The 12,763-nt window shown below is 44.9% G+C and overlaps 1 pseudogene; it reads right to left on the reverse strand.

Annotated features, from left to right (window-relative positions):
- Positions 1-495: 495 nt before the first annotated feature.
- LOC133503566 (protein Jade-1-like) lies at positions 496-5,693 on the reverse strand (annotated as a pseudogene).
- Between the last annotated feature and the right edge of the window lie 7,070 nt (positions 5,694-12,763).

The raw sequence follows: 12,763 nt of genomic DNA on the forward strand, positions 1-12,763 counted from the left end.
AAAGAGGTCAACAGAGGATGCCATCCCCATCGCTCTCCACTCACCGCTGGTATTCCGAGAACACAAGAACTCATACATCCGGATGCTCTTCGTTGATTACAGCTCTCAGGGGAGGATGCTACCGACTCCTGTGCTGAGGTCCAAAATCTGTCTCTGTGGTGCTCTGCAAGCAGTGTGAGTTTAAATACAGTGAAAAAAAATAGTATTTGAACACCCTGCTATATTGCACTGAGAAATCATGGAGGGGTCTGAAATCTTCATTGTAGGTGCATGTCCACTGTGAGAGAGAGATAATCGAAAAAGAAAAATCCATAAATCACAATGTATGATTTTTTTATGATTTATTTGTGATACACCTGCAAATAAGTATTTGAACACCTGAGAAAACCAATCTTAATATTTAGTACAGTAGGCTTTGTTGGCAATTACAGAGGTCAAACGTTTCTTGTAGTAGTTCACCAAGTTTGCACAAACTGTAAGACGGATTTTGGCCCACTCCTCCACATAGTTTTCTGGGCTGTTGTTGAGAAACACGGGGTTTCAGCTCCCTCCAAAGATTTTCGATTGGGTTTAGGTCTGGAGGCTGGCTAGGCCAGGCCAGAACCTTGATATGCTTTTTACGAAGCCACTCCTTTGTTTTCCTGGCTGTGTACTTTGGGTCATTGTCATGTTGAAAGACCCAGCCACGACCCATCTTCAATGCTCTGATGAGGGAAAGAGGTTGTTACCCAAAATCTCAAAATCCATGGCCGCAGTCATCCTCTCCTTAATACAGCGCAGTCGTCCTATCCCGTGTGCAGAAAAACACCCCCAAAACATGATGCTACCACCCCCATACTTCACAGCAGGGATGGTGTTCTTGGGATGGAACTCATCATTCGTCTTCCTCCAAACACAGTTAGTGGAATTATGACCAAAAAGTTCCATTTTGGTCTCACCTGACCACAAAAGTTTCTCCCATGACTCCTCTGTATCATCCAAATGGTCATTGGCAAACTTAAGACGGGCCTTGACATGTGCTGGTTTAAGTAGGGGAACCTTCCGTGCCATACATGATTTCAAACCATGATGTCTTAGTGTATTACCAACAGTCACCTTGGAAACGGTGGTCCCAGCTCTTTTCAGGTCATTGACCATTTCCTGTCTGTCAGGTTTAAAAAGCTGGACTCTCTATTAAAAGAAGGCGAACAGACAAGGCCCCAAGTTTTACTTGCTACAAGGGGAGCAACAGGACTCCTCCCTGCTTCCAACCAACTCCAACTTGTGTCCCCTTGCAGCTTCTTTTTATTCACATAAATCACATGATGAGTGTATGTGTCTGTGTGTGTGACTGTTTGATTGATTACATCTGTCTGATTGATGACATCTGTTTTCAAGACAATGAGTTCAAAGGTAGAAGCTAGGTGGTGATGTGGAAACCAACTACAGTATGTACAAAATGAGAACATATGAATGATTTCTTAAACATTTCCCTCCTGTTTTTCATTTTGGAAATACGAGTGGGGACATCAGAATGCTGCTGCATTTTCAGTAAGTTCATCATATACACTTGAGCATATAAAAGGCATCAAATGTTTCCTTTTGGCTGTAGCTGCATATAATCAGGGTCTACTTGTTGTAGAAGGGTATAGTTCACAAAAATATTTGACCTTGCTCTAACCATCATCGATTTCAAAGATGGGATTATACACATCGTGAAAAGGCAGAACAAACCCATAACAGTAATTACAGGTACAAGGAACTTCATCATAACAAAATACCAAGGTCCAGAGGTGAACCAGGACTAATAATAAAAATAATAATGGTAATAATAATAATAAAAAAATAAACAGTGGGTGAACATCGTTGCTCATTTCCGAACCAATCTGAACCAATCTAGTGCGATTACACAGCAGCCCATGCAAGTCTGGTGTAGCTGTTCTTGGTGCTAGAGTCGGGAAACATATAGGAGAAAGCCAATGGTTGATGTTGAGATAAGCACACAGCCTGCATTGACAGTGGAAGAGATATAACCCTCGCTGGTGATTGGGACAGTCATGTAGACTGTGGGGCCCCACGGCATTTTAAGGGCAAACACAGAAGAGATTCTTCAGCTCTGCTGGTGACAGTGCAGAGTCCTTGTCCATTTAAAGTTAGGCCATTGTCCTGCACTCCATCGCTCGTATTTTTCCAAACAACAGTCTTTACATCTTCTAAGGCTTGTGGTGCCAGTGGAATTCCAAAACATTTGAAAACAGTTGACCTCAACGTTGCTGAGGACGTGGTCGTTGTCCTGGTCGCAGATTTGACTGAGCACTTTGACACACTGAGGTTTGAGATGTTTGTTTTCAGGGTCATACAGAGGGGCTGTGTTGTGGAGGACCGCCTTCTGTGCGTAGTAGAACAGTTCTGATATGTTTTTCAGATTCCTTGTAGAACACTCGACACATGTCTCAATCTCAAAAAACTGGTTCATGGGGAGAATGGTTTATATGGAGCTACCCAAGTGCAGATCTGACTTATTCCCCACAAGGATGATTGGAACTCTTGAGGATCTCTCCTTTCAGTATCTCATCATTCTGCTGTTTTTCTGAGTAGTCCACGATGTGTGTCAGCACTTTCTCCGGAGTGACGTCAGCAGGGATGGTGATTTCTTCAGCTCGAGATGGAACCTCCTCAGGGAACTCCTCTCCAACCATGGACATAATGAGTGATGTCTTCCCCAACATGGAAGGCAATACGGTTGCATAGGTGAGACGGTCCAGTAAACTACACTTGCACTTAAACCAATCAGCTGCCCACACACTTACGCACCTGTCAACGCTGGTAGCCAACCACAGCTTATTCCCAACCAGTCCAAAGTCCTTACACTACTTTACGAACACACTAGGTGGTGGTGATGGCTGCCGCTTTGTGGTCCCTGAAATTGCTGATGGTTGATCGATCCAGGGCATGACTGACAGCTATGAGACCGTTTTTTTCCATCAGAGAGGATCACGTCACCATTGGCAGAATACTGGAGAGCAGCGACAGCAACACGATGGGGATGTAGCTTCCTCTCCAATTCAAAGGTGGCGAGCCGAAAGATGCGCAGGGTGCCGTCGCTATATCCCGCCGGCACCCGCACATGCTGCAGACCCGGAAAGGGTTCCAGCACACACAGGTGCATGACTGGATGAACACCTGGAACTGCACCACCAGGTCATTACTGAGGATGGACTACACCCTCAGACTGCCGTCTTCACTGCAGGTGGCAATGTGGGTCTCATCCGTCTGAAAGGCCAAATCATTCACCTTTTTCTTTGTAGCCGCTGACCATCCGGATGTGGCTGTTGTTGACCAGTCTATGTACCACAAGGTTCCCATGGTGGTGCCCACGATGCTCTTGTCTATTGTGTTGTCAAAGGAAGCGCTGACTGTGGTACCATCCGGCATGATCTCTTGCTTCAACACAACCGATTTCCTGCTTCTTCTGGTTTCTCCAGCATCCGATTGTCTAATGTCTACCAGTTGGATGCAAATGGTTTTGTCCAGAGCCTTAGAGTGAAAGCGGCACTCCAGGGCTCCGGTAGAGAAATCTAAAATTTCGGTCCAACACTTCCATTTCCAGTCCTCGTGCTCCGGCTGTTTTTCTGGCTGCTGTTCAGGCACAAGGGCCTCAATCCCAATGGTTTTCCAGTGCAGTCTCACACTAACGGCTTCCTGAGCGGTCACTTTCTGCTTTGGGGACTTAACATTGCAAAGCACAAGGTTGTCGTTAGGGTGGTTTGAGCATCTGGAGTCGTGATCCAACTCATTGACCTCCAAGGGTTTGGCCTCAAGGGTTCTCGTGTTGTCCTCAGATACCAGCAGTGAGTCTGAGCTTCTTTTCCTTTCACGTGATTTCTCCTTGTCCTGCTTTGATCCTCGTTTGGTCTTGTGTTCCAAGTGGTTCCATGGGGTCCAAGTTTGAGACCGCTGAGAGCTCAGTTGGTCTGAGGAGAAGAGACTCTGCAGATCCTGCTCTGACGGATTACTGCTGAGGAGCTCTTGGTCTATGAGCTAGACTTGGTGCTGGAAGATATGCTCCTGAACATGCCATATGAAACATTTCATCTTCATCACCATGCAAGTCAGGTTGCAGACCCTCTCCAGGTCTTGGGACCTTGGGAATAGCTGCAGGCGTCTTAGCAACACCTCGTGTTCATGTCTGGCCAGGGTGTCCTCCTCGTCCTTCTTAGGGATGAGCAGCAGCTGGTTGAAGTTAGCTTTGTGCTTCAGCTTCTAGTACTGGTACAGGAAGTCAACTGTCTTGGGTGTCATCTTGAGGTGACGGACAACTTCCTCGGTGTCCACAAACTGGTAGAAGACCTCTTCCATCTCTTGCAATTTCATCTTGCGGACATTGACGCGCTTTCCTGCGGGTCACATTGATGAACAAGACACAAGGACGACTGCAACGACGAGGGGGACAATGAGGCTAAAGGGATGAGGCTGAGGGCGGCCATGTCCTCTTTATTGTCCCCTCCAACCTCTCTTCTCAATTTGCCCTTCTTGCTCCCGAAGCTTTCCTCATTTTCAACTTCAGTGGTGGAGTCCCGCTCTTCAGTGCAACTGCCCTTAAGGCCTGAGTGCTTCGGCCGGTAGTACTTGAACTTGACTTTGTCGTTCTGAGTGATGATGGTCATCTCCAGGCCAGAGTGGAGGCCGCAAGTCACGTGGAAGGCAATGTGGAAGTTTTTGGCAGAGCACTGGATGCAGGCTCCCATTTTTTATTTGCACAGGTAGCAGTTGAGCACCCACTTGTTGCTGGGAATGTGCGACACGTTGGTGATGGCCTCTATCTTCTCTAGGTTCCCATTGCTCATCTCTGGGATCCACAAGGCACAGCTGTCATGGACCCACTTGGTTCCACTGCGGGTGGGCTTCATAGCATCGCCCTTCTTCGGGCACAACTAGAACTTTGGCAGGATATCTGGTGGACGCAGATATTGTACTTGTTGCAGAACACCATCTTGTTGTTGTCCTCTCCATTGGGGAACAGGAACGTCGCACACCACATTCTCGTTGTACTCGATGGCGAGGCCCTACTCTGTCTCGGTAGTGTGTCTCATGTTGTTATGACAACTGCACTCAAACTCCTCCAAGGAGCACTCCATGCCAAATTCATCCAGTGGCGTAAAGGCCAACCTTGCAAACTCCATGTTGATGATCTCCAGCCAGGTGACGTCTTCCTCGTTGAGGTCGTAGTGACACATGCCCTTCACCAAAGTCCTGATGTCCACATAACTGAGGGCCAGGGTGGCCGACCTGTGGATTAACTTCTTGGGCCTGACGAACTTGACTTCGTTGCTTTTGTCGGTTAGCGCTCGGCCAACGGGCTCCGGGATGGACTGCGGGCTAACGGGGACCTAGAAACCCTTTTTCCTGCTTCTGCTTCTATGGATCGGCTAGGACGTAGTCATCCTCTGCGTTGAGCTGGTACGAGTCGTGCACCTTCATGGTGGTGATCAGGTCCGTCCTGAAGACCTCAGATGGTTTCTGTCTGCATCCTCTCTTGGCCTGGCATGAAGCCTGCGACCAGCAGGTGAAATTTCTCACATTGTCGGACTAGTCACTGCTGCAGACTTCTTTTCATGGCGGGGCATCTGAGTAGTTCCAGCTTTACCACACTTGTTGATCTGTCATTGGTTGTGCATGGAGGGACACCATCTTCACATACAAGTACCAGGCATTGGTGTCCATTGGAGAGGTGGGATTGACCTTGCTCCATGATGATTCATGTCCATAGATTCAGTTGATAAACACGTACAGTCCCAGACTGGCCAAAGCGGAGGAGCCATGCTCCGATCACCACTAAGGCCAGCAGTCCCAATAGTGGCTCTCCTTTACCTAACATGCTCAAGCGCGGATCAGCTGAATTTTTCACCGGTTTGAGACCAGGGCAGCCTATTGCTACCCCACCCTTTGTAGCCAGACTTCCACCGCTACTCGTCGTTGAATGAAAAGGGAGCCACAGGCTTGCAGTGGGACAAATTTATCCATGTGGGACGTTCTGCTATCTTTATCACCGTGGGAGTGGTCAGCAGACTTGGTAGGGACCTTCCCAGCGAGGTGAGGACCAACAGTTCCTCTTCATGACTTTTTCAGGACTCAATCACCAATGGACACCAACAGCACCTGTAAAGAAGGTACAGTAGGCGGCAGATCATTTGCTTCTTTCACAGTTTTATTTAGCAGCATCTCTTTCAACCAGTCACTTAAAGTATTTTCTTCTTCTGACTGCTGCACTGGCTGCTCTACCATGGGCAGTCTAATCTACTCTAATCTAATCTACTAGATACTATTTCAAATGGGAACAATCCTTTATATGTTGGGGTTATTTTCATATACAGTTTTACTAAATGTAAACATTCTCTTCAAGTTCTCCCTGTATATTCCAGAGTTTTCCTTAATCAAGACTTCACTGTCCCATTGCTTCGTTCCACTAATCCTGCACAATGATTTTTCAGTTCTTTCTAGATTTGCAGCTACTTTACTGATTATTTAATTAACAAAATGTGGCTCATTGTTGCCATACAATTTTTCTGGGATGCCATAAGAAGGAATAATATATTTACACAAAAACTTTGCCACAGTAATAGAATCAGCACTTGTATATGGAAATATTTTCCACCCATTTAGATAGGTGCCAGATCAATACTAAACATTTGTAATGCTGGACTTTGTTTAACTATATATTTACTAATAAAATTAATGTGTAAAAACTTAAACTTAACTCTTAGTTCTGCAGTTCCCTTTAGTATTGTGTTTGCAACAATTAAGACATGAGCTGCAAAAACGTTTTAGTAATAATTGAATGCAAAGGTGGAGAAAATGTCTGTGTAGCTACCATTACCATCCCTCCTGTTGAGACATGGCAAGGCTCTTGACTCAAAATTGCTACTGTTTTAAACAGATTTCTTTTGGTAATTCAGGTTTTCCACTGATTATGTATATCAGTGGTCTCAAAGTCAATTCATCTCGGGGCCGCTGGAGGCACATTCTGGCTTAGGCTGGGTGGGATGCAGTCTTAGCGCACATGCACACAATTTGTCATATCATGTCATTATCTAAGCCCCTTATCCTCACAAGAATTGTGGGAAAGCTGGAGCCTATCCCAGCTAACTTTAGGCGAAAGGCGGATTACACCCTGAACTGTTCACCAGTCAGTCACAGGGCAGATATCGACACCATCATTGAGCGGGAATCGATCCCACACTGCCCACACCAAAGGCAGGTGTGTGTACCACTACACCCTCAGTGATTCTAGTTGCACACAATTTAAAAGAGATAAAAAAAGAAAAAAGCTTTTTTTTTTGCACAAAATAAGATAAGCAAGGAAACTGGTATAAACAGGTTGTGGGCAAAACTAAGATAACTCTCCATGGCAAAACCAGTAACTTTCACTCAGTGAAAAATATTTCTCTGCTTGCATCAAGCCTTGTCACTGTCACACCCCCGAGAGCCATGACCCCACTGTTATTGGTAGGTTCACCAGCTCCGCACACAACACCGTAAAGTGCCATTCATATAAAACTTCAGGGCCACACTTAACATTTAACTTTCATAGTAAGTAAGGTGGGGGAGCAAAATATCATTTTGGGGGCCACAAATGGGCCGCGGACCGTCAGTTTGTATATTATCTTCTAATTCAGTTTTTTCTGTAAGCCATCACTGGGTTTCACTTTGAGGAGCATGTTTTGCACGTCTTAGAGCTGTTAAATCAATAGGAGGGTTGGGGGCTTGTGATTGTGTCAATATGTGTGTGCCATATTTTCCTGTTGCTACCTCCTTGGCCCTTTTATCAGCGAATGTATTTCAGGGAGACAGCATTTTTTTCCTTTTTCATTTTTTTCCCATTTTTTCTTACAGCTCTCTTTCTGCCTCTCACTTTCTTTAGCCTGTTCTAAACTGTTGTAGCTGGTTTTAATATAGCCACTGCTTGCATTACTTCAGATGACTCTCCTGCCTTTCTCTTTCTTGCCAATGCTAACCAACCTCTCACAATCCTAAAATCTAAATCTTAATCTTGGTTTTACCTTACTTCCCTGTAACACTTGCCATCAATCTTTCTACCAACCTGCGGCATCCTTCAACTGTGAACTTGCCATTTAAGCCATGTTATTTTTCTCTTTATTTTCTATTTTTTTTAAGAAATGTCATGCTGCCCAGTAAACATTGTTCCATAAAGTTTACATCCCCTTTAGGGCAGACTTACTGTTCCCGCTCACCATTACGCTTTTCTACATTTGTCCCTTAGAGACTACTTGTCCTTTTTAGGACCTAAATCCTAATCCACTGCCTTGTGTACTTCACCAGAACACAGACATCTTTTCGCATCATTAGGTTTCCATCCATGACCTATGATTCCACAAATACGTAATGGGATTCACACTTGCATTCACCCACTCACACATTTATGGATCCTGATAAATACCCTCTTTAAAGGTGGAGTAACCTTAAAATCTCCTTCTGGCGGAGTAGCCTTGAAACCGCCTTCTGGTGGAGTAGCCTTAAACCTCCTTCTGGCGCAGTAGCCTTAAAACCTCCTTCTGGCGGAGTAGCCTTGAACCTCCTTCTGCCGGAATAGCCTTCAACCTCCTTCTGGCGGAGTAGCCTTAAACCTCTTTCTGCCGGAGTAGCCTTCAACCTCCTTCTGCCGGAGTAGCCTTCAACCTCCTTCTGGCGGAGTAGCCTTAAACCTCTTTCTGGCGGAGTAGCCTTCAACCTCCTTCTGGCGGAGTAGCCTTCAACCTCCTTCTGGCGGAGTAGCCTTACTTACCGGTTTAAGCGTTGTCTGGACGCCAGTTGTTCGTGATCCCGTCAACCTTCGTCCACCGAGGGGTGATTGGACTCTGGCACCGGCCTGGCCACGAATTCACGTCCCAACAGGGCTTTTCTTCAGGAACAGCTAAATGCTCCTGGCTGTCGACAGACTTCGGTGTGTCTTCTCCCTCCTCGATGGGCGGTGGTGTGTTGGGATCCAGCTCGAAGTTCCAAATGTCAGGTTTAAAAAGCTTGACTCTCTTTTAAAAGAAGGCGAACAGACAAGGCGTCAAGTTTTATTGCTCCAAGGGGAGCGACAGGACTTCTCCCTGCTTCCAACCAATTCCAACTTGTGTCCCCTTGCAGCTTCTTTTTATTCACATAAATCACATGATGAGTGTATGTGTGTGTGTGTGTGTGTGTGTGTGTGTGTGTGTGTGTGTGTGACTGTTTGATTGATCACATCTGTCCGATTGATGACATCTGTTTTCAAGACAACGAGTTCAAAGGTAGAAGCTAGGTGGTGATGTGGAAACCAACTACAGTATGTACAAAATGAGAACATATGAATGATTTCTTTAACACTGTCATGTAGTCCTGGGATGATTCCTCACCTTTCTAAGGATTATTGAGACCCCAAGAGGTGATATCTTGCATGGGGCTCCACTCGGATTGAGATTGACCGTCATGTTTAGCTTCTTCCATTTTCTAATGATTGATAATAATTTTAGTCTTACTGATTGTGTGTGTGTGTGGGGGGGGGGGGGGAGACAGGTGTCTTTATGCAGCTAACGACCTCACACAGGTGCATCTGATTCAGGATAATACATGGAGTGGAGGTGGACTTTTAAAGGTGGACGAACAGGTCTTTGAGGGTCGGAATTCTAGCTGATAGACAGATGTTCAAATACTTATTTGCAGCTGTATCACACAAATAAATGGTTAAAAAAAATCATACATTGTGATTTCTGGATTTTTATTTTTAGATTATCTCTCTCACAGTGGACAAGTGCCTACGATGAAAATTTCAGACCCCTCCATGATTTTTAAGTGGGAGAACTTGCAATATTGCAGGGTGTTCAAATACTTATTTTCTTCACTGTACGAAGAAATCTAAATAACTTATATTGGACTTTAGAAAATGTAGAGCAAACCGAGCCTCCATTTTCATCAATAGTGACCATATGGAAATAGTCCACAGTTGTAAATTTTGTGGGATACACATTACAGACACCCTCTCCCGGACTGCAAATACCACAGCCATTGTAAAGAAGGCCAGGAAACATATTCATTTTCTCAGGATTTTAAAAAGGAATAACCTCTGTTAGACACTGCTAGAAGCCTTTTACCACTCTGCTGTTGAAAGCAGAATCAGCTTTAATGGCCAATTGTGTAAAAACACACAAGGGATTTTTCTCCGGCAGTCATTGCTGCCTACATCTACTACAGAAATTAATACATTCCGGAAGTTGTTTCGTAACGTGATTTTTTGTGTAAGTGGAAGTGCTTTTTATATGTAGATAGCCTAATCTTTTCCAGCCCCCAGCCCCCGCCTCCCACCAAAATTAAGCATTCAAAGTACATAATCTGAAGAAAAATTAAAACATTATGTTCATTTACCTTTGGTGTTGGGCGACGATGAGAAGGGTGAGTGACAAGCAAAAGGCATCGTGGGGGACGGAGGAGGCAAACATTTGACAGCTGAGAGAAAACATACATACGAATGTACACACGCACACAATTTAATTCCATTCGTTTCTTGATGCCCGTGATGAAGAAAAACAAATGAACTTTCAAAAACACAAATGAAAAACTTTTGAAAAAGGTCCAAGGGAAATGAAAGGCATTATGGGTAAAGACTGATGTACCTCCTCGCCAATGGTATGCCAGAAAGATGCTCCAACGAACACACAAACCAAGATACAGTATGTTTACATTTGGTAGATTTTGGAGGCTGTGAATCGAATGCCCATTTTTTTCCTTTCATGTACTGAATTTTCCTTCATAGCGCGAAACAATATTTTTATGTGGGGGGCATTTCGTAACCTGAAATTTTCGTTACTATAGACGTTTGTAAGTAGAGGTACCACTATGCTGCATTACGTATGGAGGCTGCTCTGTTCCAGACATAAAAACACTACAGAGAGTTGTAAGAACTGCAGAAAAAAAGTCATTGGCCTCCTGGATCACCATTACTGGACATTGCCATCACCCATTATTACACGAGAGCTAGGACCACCAGTACAGATACTTTTCACCCCAGTCATCACCTTTTCACTCTTTTGCCATTAAGGAGGCGTTACAGGTCAATCAGATCGCATACCACTAGATTCGTCAACAGTTTTTCCACAGAAGCCATTCACTCTCTGAATCACCAACGTACATCATAGTCACCAGCACATAACATATGTCAGGGAACGGAATCTTTTTTTTAATGGGATTTTCTATTGCCTGTATTATCTGAACACAAAGATGATTGCACTGTTATACTGTACACTTTTTCCGAAGAACTTTTAACTGCTGATGTTTAAAATTTTATGTGTTTCCTGTTTGCTAATGATTGAATGTTATTGTGGTGATTACATGAAATGGGGCATGTGCAATTGCATTGCGTTTATATGGTATGATAATAAAATGAAAATTTGCTCTAGTGGCCGTCAACTAGCGCCTACCACCGTACCTTGCTTTGGCCGTTCTCGACGAGCAGCATCCCTATTGCCTGGCCCCTCCTTTGTCATTGGGTTTGTCATCACGGCCATCTACCGAAATGGCCCTATGAAGACTCTGGTGCTTGGCATCCTGCCCAACCTCCTGAACTGCCTAGCTAACCACCTCACCTTTGGTGACCTGGAAGGCCACCAGTTTGACCCTGACAGGTGGGTCTGTGCCCTCCACAAGGACCCCTTCTGCCCACCCTGTGTTTGTGATTTTTTTTCTTGTATGTGTATTTACAGTGTAGCTCCCTGGTTTCTTTCAGTTCTTGTTGGTCCATTATATTGTTTGTGTCAGTGTCACGTCCATTATATCACCAGTTGTTATGTTTTCAGTTGTCAGTTTAGTGGATTTATTTTTTTTGTTACTTTGTTTATTTGAGGGTTGGGACAGTGGCTCAGCTACAAAGTGTTGGCTTTACAATTCTGAGGTCCTGGGTTCAATCCCAGCCAGTTTGCATGTTCTTCCCGTGCCTGTGTGGGTTTTCTTTGGGCACTCTGGTTTCCTCTCACATTCAAAAACATACAACATTAATTGGACACTCTAAATTGCCCCCGGGTGTGATTGTGAGTGCGGCTGTTTGTCTCGATGTGCCCTGCGATTGGCTGGCAACCAGTTCAGTGTGTACCTCGCCTCCTGGCCGTTGACAGGTGGGATAGGCTCCAACACTCCCTGTGATCCTTGTGAGGATAAGTAGTTAAGAAAATGGATTGTTGGTTGTTTAGTTGACTTTTGTCGAAAAATAAATGCTATTTTGAGACTCCTGCACTCCTGCCTATCAACATTTTTTGGCTTGCCTTCCTTGCTTTCACTAACTCCAACCATGACATATACCGATCATTATATGCCTCTTGTTTGGGCTTTGCCACCTCTAGATTTGCCCTACATCGCATTTCAATGTATTCGTTCGCCTCTCCTCGGTCCTCTCTGAGTCCCACTTCCTCTTCACTCACCCTTTTCCTCCTCTTCTTTCCTGCAGGGCAAAACAAGTACTCACTTTCCTCTCTCTCTGATCACCTTGACTGTAGTGGTGCAGTCTTCTGTAGGCTCCTCCTTTCCACTGACAGCCTGTCACACCTCTTCCCAAAAACCTGCACAAGACTCTTCCCATCTCAGATCCACCACACGGTTCTCTCCTCTGCCTTTGTCTTTTTCGTCTTCCTCCCCACCATCAGTAATCTTACACACCACTATTCTATGCTGTCTAGCCAAACTCTCCCCTACCATTACTTTACAGGAGGTAATCTCCTTCAAATCGAATCATCTGCAAAAGGTATTATCCACC

This window comes from Syngnathoides biaculeatus, chromosome 7, assembly GCF_019802595.1.
Source record: "Syngnathoides biaculeatus isolate LvHL_M chromosome 7, ASM1980259v1, whole genome shotgun sequence".
Taxonomy (NCBI): Eukaryota; Metazoa; Chordata; class Actinopteri; order Syngnathiformes; family Syngnathidae; genus Syngnathoides; species Syngnathoides biaculeatus.